This window comes from Mobula birostris, chromosome 2 (assembly GCF_030028105.1).
Source record: "Mobula birostris isolate sMobBir1 chromosome 2, sMobBir1.hap1, whole genome shotgun sequence".
Taxonomy (NCBI): domain Eukaryota; kingdom Metazoa; phylum Chordata; class Chondrichthyes; order Myliobatiformes; family Myliobatidae; genus Mobula; species Mobula birostris.
This window is the reverse complement of record NC_092371.1, coordinates 196943925-196961568: the sequence shown is the minus strand read 5'-3', so window position 1 is coordinate 196961568 and position 17644 is coordinate 196943925. Positions and strand designations below refer to the sequence as shown.

The 17644-nt window shown below is 44.0% G+C and overlaps 2 non-coding genes across 2 annotated transcripts; both read left to right on the top strand.

The window, feature by feature from the left end:
* The first annotated feature begins 6305 nt into the window (after positions 1-6305).
* Positions 6306-6378, top strand: trnaf-gaa (transfer RNA phenylalanine (anticodon GAA)). The gene has a single exon. It is a non-coding gene; the product is annotated as a tRNA-Phe (tRNA).
* A 791-nt stretch (positions 6379-7169) lies between these two features.
* On the top strand, positions 7170-7242 carry trnaf-gaa (transfer RNA phenylalanine (anticodon GAA)). Its single transcript has one exon. It is a non-coding gene; the product is annotated as a tRNA-Phe (tRNA).
* The last annotated feature ends 10402 nt before the right edge of the window (positions 7243-17644 follow it).

Sequence of the window (17644 nt, the reverse complement as noted above, 5' to 3'; positions counted from 1 at the left end):
GGAGTCTCTTAAAAGACCCTATCATAGTCACCTCCACCACCATCGCTGGCAGCCCATTCTAAGCACTCATCACTCTTTGCGTAAAAAAACCTACCCCTGACATCTCCTCTGTACCTACTTCCAAGCATCTTAAAACTGTGCCCTCTCGTGTCAGCCATTTCAGCCCTGGAAAAAAGACTCTGACTATCCACATGATCAATGCCTCTCATCATCTTATACACCTCTATCAGGTCAGCTCTCATTCTCTGTCACTCCAAGGAGAAAAGGCCAAGTACACTCAACCTATTCTCATAAAGCATGCTCCCTAATCCAGGCAACATCCTTGTAAATCTCCTCTGTACCCTTTCTATAGTTTCCACATCCTTCCTGTAGTAAGGTGACCAGAACTGAGCATAGTACTCCAAGTGGGGTCTGATCAGGGTCCTAAATAGCTATAACATTACCTCTCAGCTCTTAAACTCAATCCAACGATTGATGAAGGCCAATACACTGTACGCCTTCTTAACCACAGAGCCAACCTGTGCAGCAGCTTTGAGCGTCCTATGGAGCCCAAGATCCCTCTGATCCTTTGCATTGCCAAGAGTCTTACCATTAATGCTATATTCTGCCTTCATACTTGACCTACCAAAATGAACCACCTCACACTTATTTGGGTTGAACTCCATCTGCCACTTCACAGCCCAGTTTTGATTTCTATCAATGTCCCGCTGTAACCTCTGACACTATCCACAAAACCCCCGAACCAGGAACCCTGGATCAATAGTTTCATGCGAGCAGCACTTACTGCACAACGTAGAGCTGGTGATCAACCAGGACTCAAGAAAACCAGCTACAATCCTGAACTTCCTGTCAGATCACCAGCAGGTTGTAAGAGTGGGCTCACTCACCTCCAACCCTCTGACTCTCAATACAGGAGCCCCTCAGGACTGCGTACTGAGTCCCCTCCTTTACTCCCTGTATACCCATGACTGTATCGCCACCCACAGCTCTAATCTGCTAATTCAATTTGCTGACGACACTACATTGATTGGCTTTATCTCAAATGAGGTGGCCTACAGGGACGAAGTCATCTCTCTGACACAACCTCTCCCTCAATGTCGCAAAAACAAAGGAGCTCGTTGTGGATGACAGGAGGAATGGAGTCAGGCTAACCCCTATCGACATCAATGGATCTGGGATTGAGAGAGTAAACAGCTTCAAGTTCCTCAGCATCCACATCACTGAGGATCTCACGTGGTCTGTACACACCAGTCATGTGGTGAAAAAGGCACAGCAGTGCCTCTTTCACCTCAGAAGGTTGAGGAAGTTTGGTATGGGCCCCAAATCCTAAGAACTTTCTACAGGGGCACAATTGAGAGCATCTTGACTGGCTGCATCACTGCCTGGTATGGGAACTGTTCCTCCCTTAATCGCAGGAATCCGCAGAGAGTGGTGCAGACAGCCCAATGCATCTGTAGTTGTGAACTTCCCATGATTCAGGACATTTACAAGGACAGGTGTGTAAAAACAGCTGATAGGATCATTGGGGACCCAAGTCATCCTAACCACAATCTATTCCAGCTGCTACCATCCAAGAAGCGGTACCACAGCATAAAAGCCAAGATCAGCAGGCTCAAGGACAGTTTCTTCCACCAGGCCATCAGACTGATGAACTCACACTGCTTTGAGTGTACTCTATATTACATTGACTGTTCTATTTATTATAACTTATCATAAATTACTATGATTGCACATTGCACATTTAGGTGGAGATGTAACATAAATATTTTACTCCATGTATGTGAAGGATGTAAGAAATAAAGTCAATTCAAAATTAAAATCTCCCACCATGACAACCCTGCTATTGTTACACCGTTCCCAAATCTGTCTCCCTACCTGCTGCTCAATGTCCCTGTTACTATTGGGTGGTCTATAAAAAACACTCAGTAGAGTTATTAACCCCTTCCTGTTCCTAACTTCCACCCACAGAGACTCAGTAGACAATCCCTCCATGACTTCGTCCTTTTCTACAGACGTGACACTATCTCTGATCAACAGTGTCATGCTCCCACCTCTTTTGCCTCCATCCCTGTCCTTTCTGAAACATCTAAAGCCTGGCACTCGAAGTAACCATTCCTGCCCCTGAGCCATCCAAGTCTCTGTAATGGCCTAAGCATCATAGCTCCAAGTACTGATCCATGCTGTAAGCTCATCTGCTTTGTTCATAATGCTTCTCGCATTAAAATAGACACATCTCAAACCATCAGCCTGAGCATATCCCTTCTCTATCACCTACCTATCCTCCCTCTCGTATCGTCTCCAAGCTTTTTCTATTTGTGAGCCAACTATCCCTTCCTCCGTCTCTTCAGTTCGGTTCCCACCCCCCAGCAATTCTAGTTCAAACTCTCCCCAATAGCCTTAGCAAACCTCCTCGTCAGGATATTGGTCCCCTCAGATTCAAGTGCAACCCGTCATTTTTGTACAGGTTGCATCTGCCCCAAAAGAGTTCCCAATGATCCAGAAATCTGAATCCCTGCCCCCTGCTCCAATCCCTCAGTACCTCATTTATCCTCCACCTCACTCTATTCCTATGCTCACTGTCGCGTGGCACAAGCAGTAATCCTGAGATTACTACCTTTGAGGCCCTGCTTCTCAACTTCCTTCCTAACTGCCTGTAGTGTGTTTTCAGGACCTCCTCACTTTTCTTACCATGGTACATATTGGCGCCAACATATCGTTGGTATCAATATGTATCATGACCTCTGGCTGTTCACCTTCCCACCTCAGGATAGCGTGGACACGATCAGACACATCTTGGACCTTGGCACCTAGGAGGAAAATTATCATCCATGTTTCTTTCCTGCATCCACAGAATCGGCTGTCTGACCCCCCAACTGTAAGAGTCCCCTATCGCTGCTGCCTTCTTCTTTTTGTTGTTGAATTTGAATTTGTGGACATACTAACCTGAAAGTGAAACTGAGGTTAACCATAATACTTAAAAATAGGAATTCAATTAGTTTTCTAACTAACTAGGGATCAATAAAAAGGCAAATGTTAATCTGTAAACCTTTAAACAGGAAATAACACTAGATCTAATTAGTTGAGGAAATTGGAGTAAAAACAGTTATTCTAATGAACCTCACTGATTGTAACTAAAAAGAAATTTGGTTTTCATTGATGTCTGAGACTTGGAACCTAAGACAGACTTCTGAATTGTTCTTACTCATGAAAATATTTTGTATATATTGCTATTTTTAATAAGCAAAGCTTACCTTCAGAAGTGTGTGTTTTCTATTCACTGCCTCTTTCTGAAACCTAGTGCTTTTGATGGCCCACTAGTACGTAGTGTAGTACTATGTAATTAGATTTTTCTCATAAAGAGGGCTGCGACCAGTCACATAAGATAAATCAAGCACTACACAGATGTTACAAAAAACTTGGTGAGCCAGCCAAGAGGCAGTTATTAGATAAACACTCTCACACTGATTACTATACACAACAGTAAAAGAATCTTATTTGTCAAATTCATTTTTGATTCAATTAAAATGTACAGTGAACGAAAATGGACGACATAGAGGGAAAGAGTGTCCAAATCCCAAATGCTGTTTTAGTCAATGGTGTAACAGGAACAGAAAAAAATGAGAAAATCCTAGACTTTCCAAAACAATATGGTTCAGTTGCCAGAGTTATTCCCCTAACTGACCCTGGTGCAGAGTCTCCTAAAGTCCCTCATAACAGAGTACAATTCTGACTCTGCAGTACAAGATCTACAGCCCTTGCTACCTTACACTCAACAGGCAAGCAGTGACCAAGAAGTTTCTACCATGTAGTTACTTTAGCCAGAGCTTACATCAGAAATTCGAAAAATACACCACTGAAGCTTACCTTGGTGAGTTGAAAACCCCAGCCTGGAGTATTTACCTGGTTACTTTGGAAAACAGGCAATAGTGTCACTTACCTGTAGTGATCTCCACATAACAGCACATGATGTCATGATTCCTGCCAGGTGTGTTATAGCTGAATTAAATTCAGTACAAGCTATATTTCTGAAAGAACCACCAATTATAACTTCCATTGAGTCAGACTCCACTAAAGCGCAGAGTTTAACTTCGGTGATTCTCCTATCCCTGCTGGAGGAAGAGAAGACTTACTCAGAAAATACAAAGAATCCCTGATGTTTTCTCACATCATCATTTAGATTTCGGATGGACTGATGAATTGAAACATTGATCAACATGATTGATGAAACACCATTCAAACATCAACCTCGACCTATACACCCAGAAGATAGAGAAGTGGTTCAAAAACTTCTCCAAGAACCGCTAAATGCAGGAGTGGCCAGAGTTTGAATCTCCTTTTTCTTCTCTAACTGTTGTGGTGTGAAAAAAGAATGGGGATATCTATTTGGGTATCGATTATCAGAAATTAAACCAACAGACAATTAAAGAAGCCTATGCACACCGGAAGCTCAAAGACACTTTTATGGCTTTGACTGGTTCCAAATAGTTTTCAGCCCTTGACCTAAAATGTGGTTATTATCAGAAAAAAGTTGAATAAGCTGACAAGCTGAAAACAACTTTGTGCGAACTCTTGGATTCTGTGAATTCAATAAGATGCCATAGGGAATTACAAACATGCCAAGCACACTTCAGTGACTCATTGCATAATGCATGACTGATACAAACCTGAGGGAAGTCCTTGTATTCATCGACGACACCATTGTGTTCTCTAAGGACCTGGATGATCCGAGAATACGAGAATCCTGAGTCAATTCAGAGAGTACAGTCTTAAGCTAGCTCTAGAAAAGTGTGCTTTTGTGCAAACCTCAGTCAAATACCTTGGACATACAGTATCTCATCCAGGAGTTCAATTTGACTCTGACAAGATAGCCGCAGTCAAAACCTAGCCAGTTCCCAGATATCTGAAGAAATTCCTTCCTTGGATTTATCAGATATTACTGCTGTTTTAGAAACATAGAAAGCCTACAGCACAATACAGGCCCTTCAGCTTTCAATGCTGTGTCGAAAATGTACATACCTAGAAATTGCCTAAGGTTACCCATAGCCCTCTATTTTTCTAAGCTCCATGTACCTATCCAGGTGTCTCTTAAAAGACCCTATCATACTCACCTCCACCACCGTTGCTGGCAGCCCATTCCACACACTCGCCACTCTCTCTGTAAAAAGCTTACCCCTGACACCTCCTCGGTACCTACTTCCAAGCACCTTAAAACTATGCCCTCTTGTGTTAGCCATTTCAGCCCTGGGAAAAAGCCTCTGACTGTCCACATGATCAATGCCTCTCATCATCTTATACACCTCTATCAGGTCACCTCTCATCCTCCGCAGCTCCAAGGAGAAAAGGCCGAGTTCACTCAACCTAATCTCATAAGGCATGCTCCCAAATCCAGGCAATATCCTTGTAAATCTCCTCTGCACCCTTTCTATAGTTTCCACATCCTACCTGTAGTGAGGTGACCAAAACTGAGCACAGTACTCCAAGTGGGGTCTGACCAGGGTCCGATATAGCTGTAACATTACCTCTCGGCTCTTGAACTCAATCCCACAGTTGATGAAGACCAATACACCGTATGCCTTCTTAACCACAGAGTCAACCTGCGCAACAGTGTTGAGTGTCCAAAGGACTCAGACCCCAAGATCCCTCTGATCCTCCATACTGCCAAGAGTCTCACCATTAATACTATATTCTGCCATCAAAATGAACCACCTCACACTTCTCTGGGTTAGACTCCACCTGCCACTTCTCAATTCAGTTCGATGTCCCCCTGTAACCTTTTGACCCCCCTCCACGGCTATCTCTACTCCCTTTCTTGAATAAGGGAACAACATCTGCAACCCTCTAATCCTGTGGAACCTCTCCTGTCCCCATTGATGATGCAAAGATCATTGTCAGAGACTCAGCAATCTCCTCCCTCACCTCCCACAGTAGCTTGGGTTACATCTCATCTGGTCCAACTTGATGCTTTCCAAAAGCTTCAGCACATCCTCTTTCTTAATGTCTATATGCTCAATCTTTTCAATCCATTGTAAGCCATCCCTATAATCGCCAAGATCCTTTTCCGTAGTGAATACTGAAGTAAAGTATTCATTAAGTATCTCTCCTATCTCCTCTGGTTCCATACACACTCTTCCACTTGATTGGTCCTATTCCTTCACACCTTATCCTTTTGTTCTTCACAAACTTGTAGAATGCCTTATACTGCATATACTGGAAGGGTGAGATATAAGGCACAGGGAAATATAATACCGCAGATGACGAAATGATGAAGTACAAGACAGAAGAACTTCAAAACTGCAGATACCTCAGTTGAAATAGCTCAGCTGGGAGAGTGTTAGACTGAAGATCTAAAGATCCCTGGTTCAATCCCGGGTTTCAGCGCTGGGACTTTTGGTTAATGTAACTCTGTTACAGCTCAGGGTGTCAGAGCTCTGAATTCAATTACGACATCCTCTGTAGGCAAGTTTGTACGTCATTCTGGTATGTGCATGAGTTTCCTTTGGATGGTCCGGTTTCATCCCACAATCTAGAGACGTTAGATGCTTAATTGGTCATTTTACAGAATGTTATTTATTTTATTTTATTTAGAGCCGCAATGAAGTTGTAGCACTAAGTGAAATAAATAAAATAAAATAAATTTATCCACAGTAACCAAATACCACAGCTATAGGAACAGTGAGGTACAAAGCACATGGAAAGACAATACTGCAGATGCTGGAATGGTGCGGTACAAAGCACAGGGAAATACAATACTGCAGATATTGAAATGGTGAGGTACAAGACAGAGGAGAAAATGCAGATATGTCAGCCGAAATAGTTCAGTTGGGACAGCATTAGTCTGAAGATCTAAAGGTTCCAGGATTCAGCATTGGCACAGTATCAGCATATCTGTTACTGTAGTGAAATAATTTTTTTAGAGCTACAATTATTACAATTCTAAATAAAATAAATAAAATTCTGTAATGGTCAGGGACAAGGTAAAGGAGGAGCAAAATACTGCAGGTACCGGAAGAGTGAGATATGAATCACAAGGGAAATACAATACTGCAGACGCTGAACTTTTGAGACACAAGGCAGAGAATTACAATACCCCAGATACTGGAATGGTGACTGCAGATTCTGGAATAGTGAGGTACAAGACGGAGGTGAACCACAGTACTGTAACTATGTCAGCCGAAATAGCTCAGTTGGGAGAGCGTTAGACTGAAGATCTAAAGGTCCCTGGTTCAACCCCGGGTTTCGGCACTGTACTTATTTATTGGGCACCGCGTTAGTGTGACACCATTACAGCTCATGGTGTTCAATTCCAGCATCCTCTGTAAGTAAGTTTCTATGATTTCTCGAAAAGTTAAGCCACTCAATGATTTGGCATCAAGGTACCCACCAACCAGGAATAAAAGGTGAAGAATGATAGCCAGTATTATAATCCGAAAGACCCATTGGAGACAGGTGGACTACCATGTGTCAAGAAGCATTCAGCTTAATCATAAAGGAATTTTCATCTGCTCCAGTATGGCATTTGCTAATCCTCAGCTGCCATACATTTTACACTGCCAGCACTACTGGTTTAGAGGCTGCCCTCCGCCAAGAACAGGACGGGCACCTTAGGGCCATTGCTTATGCCAGTAGGGGACTCTCCCATAAGGAATTAAGATATCCTGCCCATAAATTAGAGTGCCTAGCCCTAAAATGGGCAGTTAGTGAATAATTTCATGATTATCTTTATGGTAGTCCATTTACTGTAGTAACAGACAGTAACCCCTGACTTACGTCCCTTCCACTGTTGGACTGGATGCAACCAGTTACAGGTGACAGGTTGCCAGATGACCATAAGGAGGACTATCAGGCGATCTCACATCCCAGAAGGAGCAGGAATGCATTTTGAAGTTTACTGGAAGTCATCTGGTGAACTCAGCTGATGTGGGTGAAGTTAATGCTGACATTGTGGAAGCTGTATGCAAGAGTCATCTTATCCAACAGACAAAGCCTTCTGCAGATGTTTCCATTGCATTTGTTGGATCCTTAATGATACAATTAAGTGTTAAACTGGACAGCTATTCACAAGCAGATCTGTGTGGGGGATTACCAGTCATTTCTCATCTCTTTGACGCTGAGATTACAGACTCCCAGTTAGCTGATCCTTTATTAGGGAGGTCATCAACCAGCTGGAAACTGGAGAAAAACCATCCCCTTCTGTAAGAAACGCAATCACCAGACAACTCTATCTTCTCAGAGAATGGGATCATCTAGAGCTAAAAGATGGAATTATCTACAGGAAAAGATTAACCAGAGATAAAACAACAGACCAGCTTGTCTTATCTGTAAAGTTTCAATCTGATGTACTTAAAAGTCTTCACAATGACTTTGGTCACTTGGGTGTTAGTCGTACCCTGGATTTAGTCCGAAGCCGATTTTACTGGCCCAAGATAGCAGCTGATGTGGAACGCAAGATTAAAACATGCGGTTGATGTGTAAGAAGAAAGACCTTACCTGAGAAAGCTGGTCCGTTAGTGAATATTGTGACAACTCGCCCCTTGCAGCTGGTATGCATGGACTTTCTTACATTAGAACCCGATCAAAGTAACACAAAGGATGTGTTGTTAATAACTGATCATTTCACTAAATATCCTAACCAAAAGTGCCTATGGGAGCATTTCATCTCTCATTGTGCTTATCCTGAGCACCTACACAGCAACAGAGGGCCTGACTTTGAATCCGCTTGATTAAAGAACTGTGTGCGAGAACTGGAATTCAAAAAGTCAGAAATACACCATATCATTCCAGAGGAAACCCTGTTGAAACCCTCTTAAATGTGCAAGGAACCCTAGAGATGAAAAGTAAAAGTTGCTGGCAAGAATTTGTGAAAACCCTAGTCCATGTTTTTAATTGTGCTAGGCATGATACGACTGGCTTTTGTCCGTATAAATTGATGCTCAAACGACAATCCAGGCTCCCAGTTGACTTAGCTTTTGGACTACCCTTGGAAGACATACATAGTACATCACACTCTCAGTATGTACAAAATTTAAAATCTCAGCTTGAGGAAAGCTTCAAGATAGCAATGCGGATTTCACGGAAAATGGCAGACTGAAACAAGACCGGATACAACAAACGTGACAGCTTTGGAGTTGAAAGAAAGAAATCCAGAGTGCTAGTAAGGAATGCACACCCACAGTAAAAATGGGAAGAAATAGTTTATGTAGTGTTGAGTCAAACTGGTGATCAATTGCTCCTTGTGGATTTCTTCCTTCTGAACACAATCAGCAACTTTCTCCTGTCCCTATTTGCAAGTACAGAACTTGCAGGAGTACTAAGAATGAACAGACGGTTGAAGAGGAAGAAAATCCATTTGATTCAGAAGAGGATGAGGTTTACTACCTCAGACCAAGAGGAGAAAGAACTCAGGAGTTCTTCTAGATACAGAGAAAAATTTAGAACTATTATATATCCTGAGCTAGCAATTCCCTTAGTGACAACAGTTCAGTCCCTTTTCCAAGGTCAGCCATAGTAGAGTCTCTTCAAGATTTCACATATGTCGAACACCCAAACCCATTACAGTGCAACCTGTAGCCCTATGCAAAGGGACTTGCATAAATTCAAAATTGTGGGGGGGGGGGGGGGGGGTGTAACCCAGATTAATTAAACCCAAAGATGTAAAGTTAGAAAGCTCCATCTGTGGAGGGATGAAAATGAGGTTTACCAATTTTTTTTTAAAAACTTGGAATATAAAAGCTATGTCAGAATGAGGTGTGGCTGTTACAGATGTGGACAAGCAACAGAAGCGCAGCAAACTATAGAAACTAACTAAAGACATAAATTGTTAAAAGTGGAACCAGTAGTTAGTATCTATATCCTGCTTATTGGAAATCCACAGGATGAAACCGTGGAGGAGAGACGATATTGATAAAGGATTTATTGAAGCTACAGCTATAACAAGCAACAGCTATAGCGAGATGATATCGGCAGAGAGTAATGTCCGAGGTTTCTACTGTGTAACCGGGAATTAGCTCTGTTAAATCATACCAAAGGATCTGGTCAGGTATTTTTTGTGTAACATTGTGAATTGACTTTCCGTGGATGACCAACCACTTCATCCAACAAACCAACCAAGAAACTAGATGGTGAGTCACCCAAGATCGAAGAACCAGCGCAGGAACAAAATGTTTCAAGACATTGAGATTTAATATGGTTGGATGTATAAGCTTATTTCTCATTCGAAGGATCTGAATTTTATTTCCTGGAAGAAATGCTTATTTTGCAAGAACTTTGATAAGTTACTGAAATGATATTTACTTTGTTTAAAAGTTGTGATGTTGAAGAATTGCCATGTAAGGAGTTAAGCTGTATAAATATTTTTTTTTGGTATTGAAGTGAATTTGTAGACATACTCTCCTGAAACTGAAATGGAGGTTAACCATAATACTTAAAAATAGGAATTCAGTTAGGGATATATAGAAAAGCAAATATTAGTCAGTAAACCTTTAAATAGGGAATAACACTAGATCTAATTAATTGGAGAAATTGGGTAATAAAGGTCATTCTAATGAATCTCACTGACTAAAAAGGAATTTGGTATTTGTTGATACTGTATCTGAGGCTTAGAGCCTAAGACAGAATGTTGGAATTTTGAATTGTACTTACTGATGAAAATATTTTGTATATATTGCTATTTTTATAAACAAAACTTACCTCCAGAAGTGTGTGTTTTCTATTCACTGCCTCCTTCCGATACCCAGAGCTTTTGATGGCCTGCTAGCACCTGATGTAGTACTAAGTAGTTAGGTTTTTCTCATAAAGTGTGAGGTGACAGGTCACCTGAGATAAGACAAGTGCTGCACAGGTATCACACAGGGGTTTGGCAGTGCATGACAAGCAAAACAGCCTGGATGACCTGATAGCTCTGGGCATTCGAATCAAAACCGGGCAACTGAGTGATGCAGAGAAAGAATGCCTCGAACTTCCTACTCTTCAGGTCACTGACTGTCTTCACCCTCCCCCTCATCACCCAGTGCCCAGTCTGTGGAGAAGCCTTTGCAGGTGGGGCACATGTACCTATCACATGAGGAACGAGATCAGTGCAAGATAACGTATTCCTGTCTCTCCTGTGGTGATCTGGGACACTTCCAAGCATCATGTCCCAAGCCCCAGATAAAACAGGATACCTGTCAGCAGGAAAGGGAATTCTGACGGGTCGATTCTCCCTGAAAGCGTCTTCCCCTAATCACATGATGCTCCCAGCTTCCTTGCTGTGGGAGTCCCAGACCCATGAGCTTCAGGCAATTATTGACTCAGGGAGAGTCGTGAACATAATCGATATTGCTCTGCCTCAGAGGTAGAGAGTTATGATGCAGCATTTGAGAAAGATTATCGATGTCAAGGTGGCGGATGGTCAGCCTCTGGGCAGCGGTAAAATCCACCTTTCCACAGAACCCCTCCAACTTGTGCTAGAGGACAACCATAGGGAACAGCTCTTCTATCCTGTTGAGTCACCTGAATTGCTGCTGGTACTTAGCCTTCCCCGGCTATCTGGAAATAACCCACGAATGATTGGTCCCTAAAGGCGCTCCAAGAGCCGGGTGTGTCTATGTACCTGTGTGGGTTCACCTCAAGCCCCTGTTAGCGTATTCTCTCCTGTGTCAACTGCTAGTGTTGACCTGTCTAGCCTTCCGTCTGAATATGCTGACCTTCTCAAGGTATCTTAAGGCCACCACCCTGCCTCCACACCAGCCAAATGACAGCAGCATAGACCTCTTACTCGGTACTAGTCCTTCCCTGGGGATGGCACTTTTTCTTCTCTCTTCCTGAGATGGTCGCCTTGGAAGAATATATCAAGGAACAATTGCCATTAGGAGTTACCCATCCGCCAAGCGTGCCAGCGGGGTGGGCACCTTTTTTGCGTGCATGAAGAATGGCAAGCTCCATCCCTGTGTTGGTTATCGGTTCCTAAACAACATCACAGTGAGGAACCGCTACCCTCTTCTCCTGCTTGTGTCTGCATTTGAACATCCCCGAGAAGAAACCGTATTTCCCCAAGATAGCTGTGTGCAATGCTTACAACCTACTTCATATCCAGGAAAGGAAAGAGTGGAAGACAGCGTTTAAAACTTCCACTAGCTACCAAGAGTACCTCGTGATGCCTTTTATTCTGGTGAATGCCCCTGCTGTTTTTCAGGCCCCAGTCGAGGATATGCTCTGGGACAGTTTGAATCAGTTTGTTTTCGTGTGTTCAGACAACATTGTTACCTATTCCCGCACTCACCAGGAGCACATCCAGCATGTCCGGAGGGGTCTCAGATGGCTCCTCGAGGGCAGCACAGTAGAGTAATAGTTAGCACAATTCTTTACAGTACAGGCGACCTGAGTTCAATTCCCGCTGCTGCCTATAAGGAATTCATACGTTCTCTCTGTGACCACGTGGGACTTCTCCAGTGCTTCAGTTTCCTCCCACAGTCTAAAGACTTACCAGTTGGTGGGTTAATAGGTTATTATAAATTGTTCCGTGATTAAGCTACGGTTAAATCTGGGGACTGTTGGTGGCACAAAGGGCCGGATGGGCCTATTGTACACTGCAAATGAATAAATACATAAATACATACATACGTGCATACATATATACTTGATGCCAAGCCAGAGAAGTGTGAGTTCCACAAAGAGCAGGTGTCATTCTTGGGGTATGTCCTCACTCATTCCAGTGTTCATACTGAGCCATGTAAGGTTCAGGCCCAAACCATCAATGGTCAAACAGGTGAGTTGCCTCATGGGGACTGCAGACTTTTATCACTGTTTCATCAGAACGCACTCAGCAAGAAGACCTGTACAGGATTCCTATGGACAAGTGAAGCAAGCCAAGCATTCTCAGAACTGAAGCAATGCTTTACTGGTGTTGCAACATGCAGACTCATGCCATCCAACCACTGTCAAAGTTGATGTCAGCTCTGGACCTGTACTCTCCCAATGGTCTTCTGTAGATAATTAGCTGCATCGCTGTGTTTTTCTTTCCCGTGGCTTGAATCCTGCCAAGTATAATTATGATATCAGGACCCAAAACCTTCTGGCTGTCAAGGAAGCCCTGGGCAACATCCTTTCAACTAAAGACATAACCATGGATCTGGTGAAAGTGCATGCCATTGTTGAATGTCCCGGACTATGCTTCCTCAAACAGCTATAGTGCTTCTTGGCTTGTCCAACATCTACCACCCTCTCATCAGGAACTACAGCCAAATTACTGCTCCTATCACCTCCCTCACCAGGCCACCTACCTCACAGATAATTTAGTCTACTGCCACGGACCATGCTTTTGAGGAGTTTAGGAGATACTTCACCACCTCTCCCATTCTCCGCCATCCAAACCTCTCCGGACCTTTTGAGGTAGAGGTGGACACATCTAATGTGGCATCTGGCCATCCTCTCCCAGTGAGAACTGAATGGGAAGATGCACACTTGTGCCTTCTTCTAGTGCAAATTCAGCTCTACATAGCGCCATTATGGAATACAAGACAGGCGGTTACTCATCATTAAATGGGTCTTGGAGAAATGGAGACACTGGCTGATGGGAAACATTGATCCCATCCTGATCTGGAATGACTACCAGAACTTCATCCATTCAACAGATCTGCTAACTCAAACATGTCAGTCTCGCTGCACCCTCTTCTTCGAGCAATTCAACTTCACCATCTCCTACTGATCCAGCTCTAAGAACACCAAGGCAGATACCATGTCACAACAACTCAACCCAGCTGAAATGGAAATCGACCTTCAGCCCATCATTTCATCCTCTCAGATCCTCACCCCATTGTCTAGGACCTTACAAACCAGATCCACTAGGCCATACAGCACGGGCCTACTCCAGCCGACATACCTGACAACTGCATGTACGTGCCTTCAGCCTTGCACGCTGAGACACTTCTCACTCCTCTCTGGCCATCCAGGCACACGAATGACCTTAGATATTCTGCAAAGCTGTTTTTTGTGGCCCACCATGATTGCAGGTGTATGTCAGTTCATCTCTGCCTGCCCTTAATGTGCCCAGTCCAATTCCCTCACTTAGTGGCCCTCTGGATTCCTGCAGCTCCTATGTTTTGTAACCGAATGTGATCCAACATCACCATGCTTTTAGTGGGATTGCAACCTTCCAGTGAAGCCACAGTGGTTATGACAGTGGTAGACCAGTTCTCCAAGGTGGTTGACTTCATTGCACCTCCCACACTTTAGTCAGCTGCTGAGACAGGGGACCTTGGTCTCCAACATGAAATTCACCTCCATGGCTTCCCACAAGACATAGTGACAGACCGGGACCTGCAATTTGTCTCCCGCTTCTGGCAAGCCTTCTGATCCCTCCTCAACACCTCAGTGAGTTTGTCCTCTGGCTACCATTCGCAGACTAACAGTCGATCAGAAAGAGCCAATCACTAGGTGGAGAGGTTTCTGCGATACTTTGCTGCCTCTAACCCTTCCATGTGGAAGAAGTATTTGCTCTGGGCTGAGCTGTCCCACATTCTAAACACCTCCTCTACCACAGATGCCCTTTGAAGTGCTTCATGGCTACTAACCCCAGTTGTTCCCCACAGAGGAACCAACTGCCTGGGCACTGGTTTGCCAATGGTGGAATGCTTAGAAGACAGCATGGAGGGCCATTCTCGCTGCCAACTGCTCCTACCACCACCAGGCCAACCACAGGCATGGGGACCGTGTTGGCTGTCCACCAAGATCTGTCCTGTGCATCGACTCCTACAAGCCCTTGCCCCAATTCAGATTATCCATCGCATCAGTCCAGTCACTTACTGTCTCCAGCTTCCAACATCCCTTAGGGTCACAGCTATCTTCCATGTGTCCTTTTTCAATCCCATTGCCCATTGTCCATGGACCACTGAATCCACCTGAGCCTGCAGCTCCAGAACCAAGGCTGATGGAAGATGGTATAGTGTACACAGTTCGCCGGTGCATGGATTCACTTTATTGTGGACAGGTGTGCAGAACTTGGTCAACTAGAAAGGGTGCGGCTCAGAGGAGAGGTCTTGGTGGCCATCCAGTTTCATCCTGAATCCATCACTTATTGAGGAGTTCAACCGGATTATCCGGATCATCCTGGGCCATCGGGTGCTGGCTGTAGAAGAGGGTGGAGTCCTGTCAGGCCTATACAGGCAGGCATCTCCCACTCTCCACCCAACTAACAAGAGTTACCTGCTACTCATTTCCAATTCATTATCGGCCACCTTTTTAAACCCAGCTCACATCCGCCACCCTTGTTCACCCATCAGAACAGCAGGCCTTAGCCTAACCTACAGTTACCTTGTTGCTTGTTGTATTTATTATCTGTTCTCTCTCGTTTTGTGGCCCCTCGTGGCTTGTTATTTTGCATTTTATTAGTAAAATATCGCTTCCTGCTAAATCGTCTCCACTCCTTTGCTTTTGGGCCAGGCCCTCTCTGCATTTCCTGACAGAATGGGAGAACAAGCGATTGACCCAGCAGAATTGACATGGCCACGTGATCCAGATGCAGCAGGAAACCAACAGATTCAGATGCCCAAAAGCTTCAATGGATCCTCAACCCAATGCTCCAACTTTCTATCCCAGTGTGTCTTGTACTTCAAACTCCTGACATTTCTGTATTTTACAGTCTGAGCCAAGACTGCCTACATCATCTCTCTCATGACTTGGTGAGCACTGACCTAGGCCACCATTAAGTGAGAAAATAAGACTCCTATTTGTAACAGATATGAGGATTTCACTGCCGAGATGCACCAGATGGAAGGGAAGCAGCAGATCAGATACTTTGCCTACGTTAAGGTTCATGCTTGGTGCTGGATTTCAGTGTGGAATTTAGGACCAACGTGGCGGTGTGCAGCTGAATGCAGAAGCACTGCTGGTCCATTACCATCACAGCCTCCTGGAGTGCTCGAAAGATGAGCTGTCCACCCAGGGGATGCTCACCGACCTTGAAAGTCTCCATATGGAATGACCCTCTAGATCATCAGCCAGAACTCCATTTCTGTTCCCAGAACCACTTCAGGCTGCAGGACCCATATCAACAATGACCCCAGAACATGTGTAGTTGGAGAGAGCTCCCCTAAGCCCCCAAGAGCGTGAGCGTTGGTGGAGAAACAACGTGCGTGCTTACTGTGGAGCAGCTGATCATCCACACATCAAGTGCCACTGCATCCGGGAAACAGCACCACCAGCTAGAGACGAGGGGCCTCTCAACTGGTAAGCTCCCCCAGCCTCTTGTTCCAGCACTGTAGCCCAACTCACTCTTTCTGCCCTTCCCCATGTCCCGATGGCCTGATGTAGCTCTAGGCTCTAGGCCCTGGTGGATTCTGGCACAGCAGGCACTTTCTGGACTGGACTCTGTGTGTGCAGCTTGGGCACTCTGTCTCTCACCCCTTCTGTATCACTGCCATTGATGGACATTCCTTTGCTCTGGGATGTTGAGGCCATCTCCGTATTTTGCCTGTTATGTTTAGTATCTGTTCTCTCTTGTTCCGTGGCCCCTTATGGCTTGCTATTTTGCAGTTTATTAGTAAAGTATCATTTGCTGCTAAATTGCCTCTGCTGTTCTGCTTTTGGATCAAACCTCCTCTACATTTCTTGGCACTGGCAAAAAATGGGGAATATGAAGCATTGGGAGTTGTGGAATGGTCAATGATGTTAGAGCTTGTAGGATTATTGGGCAGGATGAGAGAAAAAACATTCAATATGATCACAATCAGGTTTAATACTTTAGCAAAGGCAGTGGTTCGGGAGTGCAGAAACAGAAACTTGCACACCTGTGGTCTTGAGAGGAAAGGGACATTATGGGTGATTTGCTAGGTTTCAGTGATAGATGTTGAAGACTTTTTTTAAAAAAAACAAGTATGATGCTGAAGTGAGGAACACCCGAGGAGAAAAGAGCTATTACTTGAGGACCAGATAGAGCAGGTTAATGGGACTGAGGACCAGACAGAGCAGTTTAATGGGACTGGCAGCAGCTCTACTTCTCTTTCACAGCAGCAATAATAAAACTACAAAATCTTCACATTGATTCCATTGATTGCTGTGAGAGCTAGATGGCAATTTAGAGCCTATGGTGTGTGCTATTATTTCTGTCCACTTAAACTAATGGCTGGAAAAGGGAGCAATGCCATCCATTGATTGCCCAGCAGTTCCCTGTGGGGACTGCTTCACGAAAGGAGCACAGACAAAAGCAGAATCGCTCTGGTAAATTTCAATGTTATTCTATTTCAGGTTACGTACATTAGACTAAAATAATCACAGTGATTTCTGGTTAATTGGGACACCTCGCGACCAGTATATTTTAGCCCAGTTAAGCAACTGCTCCAATGAATGGAATTTTCACGGAAATATTTAAAAAGGTATAATAAAGACAAACTACTATTTAATTGAGTAGCAATTTATGATTTTAAATGAAATACAGAATAAATTAGAACACTGCCAATACCTCTACAGTACTATAAAACTGTGTATTAGCTCCTAATAGTTATCGACGACGGAATTCATCCAGTATATGGTGCCGTGTTCTTTTGATTGACTGTAAAATCAGTGCAGACACATGTGTCGATAATGGACTGCCATCAGACAATGCTTTTGATGATTGCATCCTCCAAATCCTGCAATTCTTTGTAATTTTCACGGTGATTGTCGATAATTTCAA